This window comes from Humulus lupulus, chromosome 5, assembly GCF_963169125.1.
Source record: "Humulus lupulus chromosome 5, drHumLupu1.1, whole genome shotgun sequence".
In the NCBI taxonomy this organism is placed as follows: domain Eukaryota; kingdom Viridiplantae; phylum Streptophyta; class Magnoliopsida; order Rosales; family Cannabaceae; genus Humulus; species Humulus lupulus.
The window spans coordinates 91,816,746-91,830,636 of record NC_084797.1 but is presented as its reverse complement, the minus strand read 5'-3'; positions in this window follow the sequence as shown (position 1 = coordinate 91,830,636).

Here is a 13,891-nt window from a genome sequence, read left to right as displayed (position 1 = left end):
AACTTTTAATTATCTTAAACAAATTGTAAGAATAATTAACTTGGGCATTAATGCCCAATAAGTTATTAGGCCCGGTTTTGAATTTGGGCTCAAACAATTAATTCAAAATAAAATAATTTTTAATTATGGGCTAAATTTAATTAGGCCCATAATTTAAATGGATAACTTAGATGTAAGCCCTAGGGTTTAGAAACCCTAGGGGCGGCTGAAGAATGTTGGTGCCCTCTACCAAAGGCTCGTGAATTGTATGTTCAAGGAGCAATCGGGACGGAACATGGGGGTTTATATAGATGACATGCTGGTCAAGTCTAGAACAGCCCTCGACCACATAAATGACCTACCAGAAGTGTTTTCAGTACTTCTTAGGTTTGGGATGAAACTAAATCCCCAAAAGTGCACTTTTGGAGTTGCCTCCGGGAAGTTCCCGATAACTTAAGGATGTTCAGAGCCTCACTGGGAGGATAGCCGCCCTGAGTCGCTTCATTTACAAGGAAACTGACAAGTGCATCCTGTTCTTCAACATACTCCAAGGAGGTCAGAGGTTTGAATGGACGTAGGAGTGTGAACAGGCATTCCAATAACTGAAGACTCACATGGAAAATCCACCTATCTTATCGAAGCCCATAGACAGAGATCCCCTTCTGCTCTAGATGGGTGTCTCATAGAATGCCATCAATGTCTCTTTAGTAGGCGAGGAAGGCCGTGTCCAACACTCTGTGTACTATGTGAGCAAGAGACTCCTCGAAGTGGAGTCCAAATACCCGCTCATGGAGAAGCTAACCTTTTTCCTAATGGTGGCTTCTCGGAAGTTAAGGCCTTATTTCTAGGCACATCCCATCAAGCTCCTCACGAACCATCTATTACGGCAGGTCCTCCAGAAGCCAGAGTCATTTGGGAGCTACCCAAAATGGTCAATTGAACTTACTCAGTTTGGCATCACTTATCTTCCTAGGACTGCCATAAAGGGATAGGCACTGGCAGATTTCATCATCAAGTGCATGAGAAACCATGAGAGACCTGGGGTCACCCCAGTGGTTGGGCCCACATGGAGGCTAGACGTAGATGGGTCATCAAATGAAAATGGTGCAGGAGCAGGCCTTATTTTGGTATCCTCTGAGGGGGACAATGGTCACAGCGCCCTAAGATTTGTGTTTGACACTTCAAACCATGAAGCAGAGACAGAACACTTGACCCTCGCCATAGGAGCGCATTTAAACAGCTTCATAAATGCAATGAAAAGGCAGCTTAAAGTCAGCCATCCATTGGGAGCCAGCTGAAGCGGGGCAAGGTCGAAGTAGTTGAGGACCGCCATGAAGAACGGGTGTAACGGGATGGTGCCACCCGCCTTCAGGATGTGCTCGTTGAGGGCCACGAAGTCGGGCCTAGGACTGTCGGCCTGGCATGTCTCCTGAGGAACATATAATGCGTACTCTGGAGGGATGCGATAGTTATCCACGATGTCCCTTAGTTTGTTTTGGGACACACGCGACACCAGTTCGGTCACCAGTAACGGAGCATCGTCCGGTTCATTGGAAGTCACCTGTCGTCGTGCCCTCGACATATCTGCAAAATCAAAAGAAAAATGTGAGCAAGAGACAGAACACTTGACCCTCCATTTCTTCTTCCTAGCAAGAGTCTTCCATCGAGGGAGCGACTGCGGAAGCGCTGAGCAAGGAAAAACTGAGACTAGGGGCTGAGGAGAAGCGGAGGCAGCCCCATGACGGTCATCAGGCAAGGATGGGCTGGAGGGCTCAGGCGGAAGGTGTCCCTCCATAAACGCCAACTCCCTCTGCAACTCTAAGAGGGTCACCCTAAGGCTCGCTACATGGTCACTAAGGTCTGGGGGGAAAGGTGCTCCGTCTCCTCTCAGCACCGAGTCAATTTCGCTCTCCACCACCCAAATTTTACGCCTAATTTCAGCCATGTACTCAAGATGAAGGATACGGGCCTGCCTTAAGGAGTCATAGTCCTGGTAGGGGATTTCCCCAAGGGACTCTGAATCTGAGGACAGGTCAATAAATTCAACCCCTGGAGGTATGTCGGACGGGTCGTCACTGGCCATGAGACCATGTCCTAAAAGAAAAAAGGGGTTCATGTATAAACGAGGGGATGGCTACAAAACAAAAAGGAATAGGCTTAATACCTCTAGATGCAAACACCCTAAATGACCCACTACAGAGAATAAAAAAGAGGGGCATGCAACTGGGAAAACTCACTACAAGCTCAGGCCAAGGTACCCCATCCCGAATAATGCTAATTCGGGCCCAATGAACGTGAGGGAAAAAGAAAATATACCTCAAGCAGATAAGATGGAGCGTTGTCGAGGCCGAAAGGAGGTCGAGGGCCAAAAGAACCAAAAGGTCGAATTTACACGTCTGCAAAACTAGACCAAAAGGATGTGTTAGCCTCCAAATAGAAACCCCAAGAAATTAGCTCATATGTAAAAAATAAAAAAAAATAAAAAAAAATGAAATGAAAAAATAAAATAAAGAAAACTATGGCAAAAGTGGAGTTGTGAGGGATTGAACCCCTTACCTCTTTAAAGGAGTAAGGATCTAGATACCACTAAGCTAAGGAAGTAAGGTGTAAATAATAGGCCTTGCATGAAGGCCTATTTAAGAGTCAAGGAGAATAGTCTACAAGAGCACCTAAAGGTCCTCTCCTAGACTGGGGGGCAAGTGTGGATGCTCAATATTCCACGCCCGTAAAAGATCCAAGACACGCGCTAATGTCCCATAAAGGCCCAAATGAGTGTCTGAGCAGCGAGACGCTCGGGCTCCCGCCTCCCTCGGCCACGCCCAGACGCGAGGCCCCCATCTCGCTCGCCCACGCCCAGGCGCGCGGCCCTCATCTCGCTCGGCCACGCCCAGGCGCGAGGCCGTGTCCGCGCACCTCGTCCACGCGAGTGCATGGTGCCTCAGCCGCGTGAGGCTCTCTTCATGGCCCAGCCACGGAGCCGTGCCACCATCGTATCCCAGCCGCCTCGTCCACGCGAGGCCATGACGCCTCGGCCACGCGAGGCCCTCGTCATGGCCCAGCCGCGGGACCGTGCCACCATCGTGTCCCTGCCGCCTCATCCATGCGAGGCCATGATGCCTCGGCCATGCGAGACCCTCGTCATGGCCCAGCCGCAAAGCCGTGCCACCCTCGTGTCCCTGCCGCCTCGTCCTCGCGAGGCCATGATGCCTCGGCCGTGCGAGGCCCTCGTCACGTCCCAGCCGCGAGGCCGTGCCACCCTCTCGGCATCTCGTGAAGGCATCTCCCAAAGTGCTACGCGTGTGAGACAACCTCGCCCCAATGGATTTCGTCCCAAGGCCCCGTGTGCATGATGACAGTGGTCGAGGTAGCCCACAAGAGACAAAAAGAGTACGAACAACGTACCTCAAAAGGGGTACGTACATGCCTACTAGGATCAGGGGACGGGCCTGACACCTGTGCCCAACAAGTAGTGGCGGTTGGGGATAGTACAAAGAGTGGCTACACCACCACCATGTCTCTGGCACCCGTACAAGGCGAGTGGTGGAGTCATGACCAGGTACAAAAGGTGAGGTGCTCCCATGATCTCTCGCCATGTACCAGAGCAGACACCACTACCCCTGAGACCACACATCTGGCATTGTACTAGCGTACTGCTTAGTCCCCTGGACCACATTGTATCAGAGGCCATTAGAGGCAACTATATAATGAATCCCAATACCCCATGAAAGGGGGTTGCAAAATTTACCGTAGCAAGAGCACTATATTGAATAAAAATTGATTTCTCCATTGTTGTTCTGCTATTGTTCTTAAGTTAATACTTAAATTTCTAAGGCTTTTCTATTGACAATTTTTACCTTGCAATTTTTTCCAACTTAACTTAGTTGACGAGTTCTCACCGTCAACAATTACCTAGGAAACTAATCTTGTCAAAAGCAGGTAGGCTTAGTGTCTGTACGCCCTGATTTTCCCATGGGCTGAGTAACAAGTTGAGCTACGTCCTAAGCATGATTATCTCGTGGACATCCCCAAAACCAGAGCTGCCATCATAAGATCATACCTCCTTAGCTCGAGGTAACCTGAGGGTTTGCCTCTGGTTACTTCGAGGACTGAGTCCGGGCTCTGAAGGCCGAAGGTCGAGTTAAGTATCCAGCTCGTGGTACGAGCTAGAGTTGGAGGCTATGACCCTTTATAAAGTCAACCACGCAAGGTAAACGTGCATATATGAGACATCACGTGTCTGATATATCCCTGACTTCTTGGACACACAGTGTGAATGTGCGTATTCAGGCACCCACGACTGGGTTGGGCCGTGCGGCCCATTATCTCCTTACCTATTGATCTGACCACACTTATGTGTCAGGTTTAGGAATTAATCATGAATGTCACAGAGTTGACATGATAGGTAAGAAGGTCACGGGATGACCTCCTTACCAACTCTCAGATGCCTTCTCCTATAAATATGGAGACCTTGGGAGTTAATAGAGGTTGGATTCTTGATTGTAAGAAATACCCTATAATCAAATATCCAGGATATAGCAATAATACTGACTAGTGGAGTAGAAGGATTTTAACCTTTGAACCACTTAAAAAAACGTACTTTGAGTCACCATTTCATTTCCTAAGATCATATATCTATTTCGGTTCAACATAAACACTAATCCCTTTCTCTTCTTTTCTTAATTTCCAGTTGGCGAAGAACCGCGTCAACAGTTTGGTGCTTTCATTGAGAGCAAGTTCGATTAGTGCTGTCGCAAACATCCAACTATGGTGAATACTCGATCCAGGCACGGTAACGAGACAGAACAACATGATGGGCAGGAGGCTCATCATACTGCCACCCCTGGTGAACAAGTTCCTGAAGCCCAGTAGCGGCCAGGAAAGCAGCCGGCGGGCCAAAATGACACCAGAAGTTCGACACCCTAACCACCTAATCCAAACCTATGTTATTACACGGCAGTGGAGATGGAAAATGCTCACCTGAGGGGCCAGCTAGCAATAGCTAGCCAACAGATCAAGGATGTGTTGGCCCGACTACCCTCTCTCACAACCGACACTAACGTCGGAGAGAGGCAAGGCGAGGCTCCTAAGTCTCGTCGGGGTAACCGGTCCAGGCGTAGCCGCTCGGACAGACTTCCGACAGCCAACTCTACCCCTTCATCACACCATCAAGAGGAAAACTTCGAAGAAGTGCCTAGAGCCAGACAACAGCAGTACAGTCGTTCGGTCAGGACGTCGACTCCTAGCTCCCAGCCATCCTCGAGAGTGCCCAGGGGAGCTCGAGGAAATTCCCAAAGGAGATCCGGGGAGGGCTCACAGCATCAGCCCGTCCCCAACAACCGTCTAGCGCCTCGTCCAGATCGTCAGGCGCGGGGCCAGCATGTCGGCAGGGCCGAAAGGCCCCCACCGAACTTGATCTGTCCAGACGAAACCAGGATCGCATCTCCAGTCAGGCATCCTCCGTCTCCAATCAGATATCCATCTCCTCCTCGGCTCGTCCGAGATATTCCAGCCTACGGAAGTAGCAGGAGAGACCGCCATTAGCTGGACCTTCCCGGCGTTGCAGGGCGTCAAGGGAAAGCCCAGGTCCTCAGCACCAAAGATGAGCTCCAAGCCTCTCTAGCAGGAGCTACTGGACTGGCAGTCGCCGGAGTGACCTTTCTGGCGGAGACCTGCGTCAGCGCCTAAGTTCGACACAAAGCCCACAAGCCACTCGAGGAGGCGATCTGCGGGATCGCCTTAACTCTCATAGAGGGGAGCTAGCAGGAGGAGACAGCCATGCTCGCTCAGGGGGGGCCCTGTCCGAAGTACGTAACGGAGGGAATGCCCCAAATAACATATCTCAAGATAGAAGGGGCAATAACCCACCAAATATGTACAATGGATCCGGAGCTGTTGAACAGCCCCGGAATAACGAAGGACATCATGACCAAACCCTCGAGCGCCTGGCCCAGATGGAGGAGCTGATGAGGAAGCTCCTGTCAGAAAAAGAAAAAGATGAATATGATTCAGGGGACGAGATGGAGCTCTTCGCCCCTAGCATAGCAGCAACGGCTTACCCACCTGGTTTTCGTATGCCGCACCTGTCTAAGTTCAATGGAGACGGAGACCCGTCGGATCACCTAGGGATGTTTAACACCCTGATGATGGCTCACAACATTGGCCCCGAGCTGAGGTGTTTAATATTTCCTTCCACGCTGACTGGACCAGCTAGGCAGTGATTCAAGCAAGGTAAAAGACAGACAATCAGCTCCTGGAAAACTTTCTCACCTGATTTCAAAAGGGCATTCCGAGCCTCCCAGGCTGCCCGCGTCAAGGCCGACTCTCTGGCTAACGTGAGGCAGCAGCCCGGTGTAACTCTGAAGGCCTACTTGAGCAGATTTGCAAACGTCGCTACTCAAGCCAGAGACGCGGATGATAGCTCTAAGCTCATGGCCATGAGAACTGGAATCCTCGTTGGAGGCGATCTCTGCAAAGACATACAAAGAAAGGGAGTCAGCTCGATTAACGAATAACTTAATAGGGCCTAAGAATGGATCAACTTGGAGGAGGCCTAAGCTTCAGCTGCAGGAACCAGCCAGGTCCCTGAGCAGCTCGCTGGAGTAGGGACGGAGGTCGTGGCAGCGACCCAAAATGTCACACAGAACAACCAACTCGGTGGGGGCAAAAGAAAGGGGAATGGTGAGGGCAGTCAGCACGGCCAAAAGAAGAATAAGTCCGTAGATAAATTTAAGCCCATCTTCGCGGCTTATACAGAGCTCACTCAATCTAGGGAGAATATCTTCCTAGCTAACTCTGCTCGAGTCCCCTGGAAGAGGCCCGAGCCTTTAAAGCACCACAAGGGGAAGAGAGACACCTCCAAGTTTTGTCGTTTTCATAACGATGTTGGCCACAATACCGACAATTGTAGGCATTTAAAAGATGAGATCGAGACCCTCATCCGAGCTGGCCCCTTGGCTCAATACGTGTGGAATAAAGTCCCAGCAGGTCGACCTGCTCCAGAAGTCCCGGCCAGTCAGCCCGGGTCTCGGATAGATCAGGACGTCCCTCCTCCTATGGTAGGAGGAGAGATATCCACCATCTCTGGAGGTCCGCATATGGCCGGCACAAGCAGGGGCGTCTAGAAGAGATATGTGAATGAACTAAAGGCTCATAACGGAGTAGAGTTCGTCCCGGAGCAGCGCCAGCCAAAGCAGCAGCGATTGGAGAAGCAACCGATCATTTTTACAGAGGAAGATGCAGGCCATGTCCAGTTCCCTCACAATGACCCTTTGGTCGTGGCAGTTCAGCTCGCCAATCGGAGAGTGAGGAGGGTGCTGATCGACAACGAGAGCTCGGTGAACCTCCTATTCTGATCCACGCTAGAGAAGATGGGTTTGACCATCGCCGAGCTGAAGGCGACCTCCATGATGTTGTTTGGTTTTTCGGGAGAAGGATCGGCGGCCATAGGGACGATCGAGCTGGTGATCACCCTGGGAGAAGGACCTCGAACAATCTCGAAACTCCTCGAGTTCGTGGTCATTGACTGCACTTGGACGTATTTGCATGGTCACACGAGTGTCATCATGTACACACTTCATCTGGATAAAAGGGTTCCCGCCAAGTCCCAGAAGCAAAGACGTTTAGGAACAACCCGGGCTGAAGCCCTAGAAGAAGAAGTGGCCCGGCTCAAGAAATGTGGATTTATCCGTGAAGCCAAGTTTCTGATCTGGGTCGCCAACCCCGTGCTAGTTCCAAAGCCTAACGGGAAGTGGCGAACCTGCATCGACTTCTCCGACCTGAATAAAGCTTGCCCCAAGGATTGCTTTCCATTGCCAAGGATTGACCAGTTGGTAGATGCCACGGCGGGACACGAGCTCATGTCATTTATGGACGCGTACTCAGGCTACAATCAGATCGCCATGAATCCGGCGGACCAGGAGCACACCAGCTTCATGACCCCGACTAACGTTTATTGTTACAAGGTCATGCCGTTCGGGCTGAAAAACGCCAGAGCTACATATCAAAGGTTGGTGAATAGAATGTTCGCAGACCAGATCAGAAAAAACATGGAAGTGTACGTCAATGACATGCTAGTCAAGTCAAAGACTGCCGATAACCATGTTTCCGACCTGGAAGAATGTTTTAAGATACTCCGGGAGTATGGCATGAGGCTTAATCCACAGAAGTGCACTTTTTGAGTTGCAACAGGGAAGTTCCTGAGATTCATTGTCCATACCCGAGGAATCGAGGCAAACCCCGACAAGATCAGATCATTGCTCGAGCTTCCCTCACCCAGGTCGCGCAAGGATGTCCAAGGCCTGACAAGAAGGGTGACAGCCCTCAACCGGTTTATTTCGAAATCCACCGATAAATGCTTGCCATTCTACAACCTGCTCTGAGGAAACAAGAAGTTCGAATGGACAGAAGAGTGCGAAAGCGCATTCCTCGACCTGAAGCCACATCTGGTTGAGCCGCCCGTAATATCCAAACCAAAAGCAGGAGAGCCTCTTTTTCTCGACCTGGCTGTCACTAAGGATGCAGCCAGTGCCGTATTGGTCCAGGAAGAAGACCGAGTTCAGAGACCAGTCTACTACATCAGCAAGAGACTTCTCGGGGCTGAATCCCAGTACCCGTTGATGGAGAAACTGGCGTTCTACCTTATAATGAGCTCGCGAAAGCTCAGGCCGTACTTCCAGTCCCACTCAATACACGTCATGACCGATCAACCTTTAAGGCAGGTTTTGCAAAATCCTGAAGCATCGGGACATTTATTAAAGTGGGCAATCGAGCTCAGCCAGTTCGAGATTCTGTACACTCCGCGAACTGCAATAAAAATTCAGGCCCTGGCCGATTTTATGGTAGAATGCACGGGATTCCAGGAGGATCCCGCAGAAGACTCACCTCAAGTCACCTCGCCCCAGGCGTCGTGGAGAATCTTTGTGGATGGTTCATCCAACGAGAACGGCTCCAGAGATGGAATCATTTTGATATCCTCTGAGGGACATATATTCCATTCGGCACTGAGATTCGGATTCAAGGCCTCCAAAAACGAGGCCAAATACGAAGCTTTGCTGGTCGGTCTAAGGATAGCCCAGGAGCTGAAGGCGAGCTCCGTCCAGTGCTTCAGTGACTCCCAGCTCGTGGTAAACCAGGTTCTGGGAGAATATCAAGCACGTGGACCAAAGATGGCCGCCTATCTGGCAAAGGTAAAAGGTGAGTTGTCTGCGTTTAGGCGAGGCTCGATCGAACAGATACCTCGGGAGCAGAATGCTAACGCATATGCTCTTGCCAAGCTCGCAACCTCTGGTGAGACGGAGACCTTGGGGTGTGTGCTGATAGAATTCTTGGAGAAACCAAGTATAGAAGAAGTCAGGACGGAGGTCGAGATGATCGATGCCAGGCCAACCTGGATGACCCCCAACCTTGAGTATCTCATCGAGGGAAAGCTCCCTGAAGGACGTAATGATGCACGACGAGTCCTGTATCAAGCTCCCAGGTATAAGATGGTAGATGGAGTATTATATCGACGTCGGCATTCCCTACCTCTCCTGCGATGCGTTCTTCCAGACGAGGCAAAGGCCATCCTGCAGGAGGTGCATGAGGGTTTTTGCGGAGACCACACTGGGGGGCAGAGCCTGGCCTTAAAGGTCCTGAGACAAGGATATTACTGGCCAACTCTGTCCAAAGACTCGGTTTCATACGTGAAGAAGTGCGACAAGTGCCAGCGATTCGCCGCAGTTTCCCGAACTCCTCCAGTCGAGCTAAAGATGATCTCGTCCCATGGTCGTTCACAGTTTAGGGGATCGACTTGGTGGGCGCCCTCCCTACTGGGAAAGGCGGGGTCCATTACGCCATGGTAGCCATCGACTACTTTACGAAGTGCACTGAGGCAGAACCTTTGGCGATGATAACATCCAAAAAAGTGCTTGACTTCGTGGTTAAAAGCATTTTCTGTCGCTTCGGCCTACCCAAGAAGATCGTTTCCAATAATGGCACTCAGTTCGACAGTGACCTGTTCACCGAGTTTTGTGAAAGGAACGGAATTGTGAAAAGTTTCTCCTCCGTGGTCTATCCTCAGGCGAATGGCCAGGTCGAAGTTGTCAACAAGACTCTAAAGGTGAGCCTCAAGAAGATATTAGATGAAGCGAAGGGGGTCTGGCCAGAATAGCTCCCCCAGGTCCTATGGGCATACCGAACCTCGCATCGGACTCCTACGGGTCATACTCCTTTTTCCCTAACCTTTGGGAGTGAGGCAGTCCTCCCCGTGGAAATTAAGGTGCTCTCGCATAGGGTCCAGTCTTATGACCAGGACCACAACCACGAGCTACTGTGCAATTCCCTTGACCTAGTTGATGAAAGGCGAGAAGATTCGCAACTCCAGCTCGCCCATTATCAGCAAAAGATCACTCGCTATTTCAACTCCACAGTCAAAAAGCGCGCCTTTAGCGTTGGCGACCTGGTCCTAAGGAGAGTCTTCTTAGCCGGTAAGGACCCCAAAGATGGAGTCTTGGGACCAAACTGGGAGGGTCCATATCAGGTCATCAAATTCATTCAAGAGGGAACTTACAAGTTAGCGCGGCTTGATGGAAGGCCAGTCCCGCGGACTTGGAATGCCATCCATTTAAAGAAATATTATCAATGCCTTGTAAGGCCGGAAATGCCATTTTTCATGTATTAACCAATGAGAGTTAACTCTTCGTTCATATTTGTACATGTTTTTCAAGTGTAATCTAAAGTAACCACGAAAGACCCTTTCCCAGTTACTTGGGGGGCATATGGTACCTGGATATAACCGGGTCGCCTTAATGACTTAGAAGTTGATTCATATCGATTGACCGTTGTTTTTGTTAAAAAACGTGAGATATTGATAAGGATTAACGCTAACTAAGTCCTGTCCTAGATATAACCAGGTCATAAAACTTAGAAGTTGATTTAAATCTATTGATCGTTGTTCTTCCTAAAGAGCTCGAGATATGGATAAAAGTTAACACGAACTAAGTTTTCAAATTAAGTTCCTGGATATAACCGGGTCATAAAACTTAGAAGTTGATTTAAATCTATTGATCGTTGTTCTTCCTAAAGAGCTCGAGATATGGATAAAAGTTAACACGAACTAAGTTTTCAAATTAAGTTCCTGGATATAACCAGGTCATAAAACTTAGAAGTTGATTTAAATCTATTGATCGTTGTTCTTCCTAAAGAGCTCGAGATATGGATAAAAGTTAACACGAACTAAGTTTTCAAATTAAGTTCCTGGATATAACCAGGTCATAAAACGTAGAAGTTGATTTAAATCTATTGATCTTTGTTCTTCCTAAAGAGCTCGAGATATGGATAAAAGTTAACACGAACTAAGTTTTCAAATTAAGTTCCTGGATATAACCAGGTCATAAAACTTAGAAGTTGATTTAAATCTGTTGATCGTTGTTCTTCCTAAAGAAGCTCGAGATATGGATAAAGATTAACGCGAACTAAGTTTTTCAAAAATTGTAACCAAAATGCGTAGGGGCAAAAGAAAGAATCAATTAAAAATAAAATTAAGTTAAATTGTCTCGAGGTGGAAGCACCTCATGCATCGGTTACACAAAAAAAAAGGAGTTAAAAATGTTGAAAAGAAGGCCCTAAGCTCCGCTAGGTGGCCCCTTGGAGGTCGTCGTCTCGCCCTGCTCAGCTGCACCGGAGCCTTCCCCGGCCTCGGAGGGCGCCTCTTTATCAAGCGAGCTTGGAACTTCACCAGCAAGCGCTCCCAGAGGTTCGCTGACAGGAAAGAGAAGTCAGAGTCTGGATTGTAGGCCCAACAATGGTAGAACAGGTCTTCCAAGGCCTTTTCCGAAGTTGTCCGCTCGACCTCCAAGGCGGCCTTGGCCTCAGCCTTCGCGGCATCTAGGTCTGTCTGCGCGATGGCAAGGGCGGTCTCGAGCTCTTGAACCTTTGGGCGGGTTTTTCCCAACTTGGCCTGTGAGGCCGCCAAGGCATCCTGAGCCTCCTGCAGAGAAGTCTGGTGCTCGCTCCTCATATCCTCGAGCTGAGTTTTGGTCCTGGCGATGCTCCGATGAAGGGCAATGGCGCTCTGCGAAGACGGAAAGGCAATTGCCTTAGAAAAAAGAGAAAGAAAAAACAGGGCAAAGTGTAATAATAAAAATCCATAAAAGGGTAAAGTCAGCTTACCGTTAGGGTCATGCCCAGTGAAGATAAGGTCATGCCCAGTGAAGACTCCAGCACGCCCACCGATCTCATTGTCTCGATGGCCCGGAGCTCGTTCTCGTTGAACTTGTATATGTGGCTGACGACGTAGTTCGCCGACTCATACACCGTTCCCCGGAAGGCCTCTGGGATCCTCTCCAGGTACTGGCGATTGACTGGGATGCGTACCTCGGAGGGTATGATCGCTGAAGCCCCGGGCTCCGCCCCTGCATCTTGGACGGGGGCCGGAGCTCGCGGAGGAGGTGGGGGCATGTTGCTTCCCCTTGCAGCAGGAGGAACCACTCCCACGAGCAAGGCATCTGGGGGTTGCTCCTTCTCCTTTGTAGGAGACTTGTTGGGGTTCCCGGTGGCGTGCTTGGATGTTCGGAGCTTCTTCATTCTTGGCCCAGCGGCCCCAGCTGAGGGGTTCCCCCCGGCGAACGCACCTCGCAGGCTCTCTTCAGGCTGAGACATCTCGTCTGTCAAGACAAAGACGTGGATAGTACAAGAGTTAGCAATCATACAGAAACAAAAACAAAGGGGGAAAAAGAGAAATTAAAGTATATGTATACTAAAGGGAATCCTACCCCCCAGACTAGATGAAGAATCTAAGTCAATTACTTCCCGAGCTGGCGCAAGTTCTGGGTCCGAGGCTGATTTAGGGCTAGACTCTTCTACATATTGCCTAAGACCCGGAGCTACGACACCCCTCCAGAGTGATGGCCATGACCGAAGGTTGGTCCCATACTTCTCGAATAGGATCGACCTAAAGGCTAGGGTGTTATCTACTACTACGGTACCCCTAGGCCGGCTATCTTGGTAGTCCAACACAAGCCGGTCGACACAGTGGAGTACGGTGGTGTCCAGGTCCGGATCACTTCGGTGACGATGGACGAGCTGCCTAGGATTGAACCTATCCAGCCGGGGGTCTGCTGTGGCCCTATCTAAACTCCTAAACAAGTAAGGGTTACCTTGGCCAGAAGGACCCGCGGCTGCTCCGGACAGGAACCGCTCCTCGCCCGATGTCTGGGCGACCTCCAACGCCCGCTTCTTGTTTCTCACGAGGGGAACCTCGTCCTCCTCATCTTCATTTCCCGCGACCTCATCCACAATGATGGGCCTGGTATCGCGGGCTGGGGGAAGCCCTCGGGGCCTCCTTAGGTTCAGAGTCTGATTTGGGAAAATCAGCTTGCAGGCCACCATTGTCTCGTCTGTCACGAGCACGCGGTAATCCTTCTCGCTGGGGGGCAAGTCCACCAGTCTCTCGTACTGGGCCCCGAGGGTCACAGATTTCTCTGTCCTCGTGAAGATAGCTGCAAGATTAATCTAAGTCAGAAAGGGATACATGAGGAGCTAAACGATACTTAACTTACGAGCTAAGGATGAAAAGCACTCACGAGGGCGATTGAAGTAGTGGAGCTCGCAGTTTTTGAACCCCGTCGACATGAAGAATTGATCTTTAAAGGTGTTGGGGTGGCTGGCCAGATCGATGAACGCAGCCGTGTTAGAGAATTGAGTTAAATAGTAAAACCCGTTGCCTCGCCCCCGCTGATCCGGGCTAGCCTTGAGGCAGAAAAAGAACAAAATATCCACAGGAGTGGGGACCTCCCACTCGTGCTTCAAAAATAAATATCTCAACCCCGCCAACAACCGATAAGAGTTGGGGGGGAGCTGGAAGGGGGCCAACTTCACATAATTTAGGAAGTTAGCAAAATACTAGTCCAGCAGGAGGAAGGCCCCCGCCTTGAAA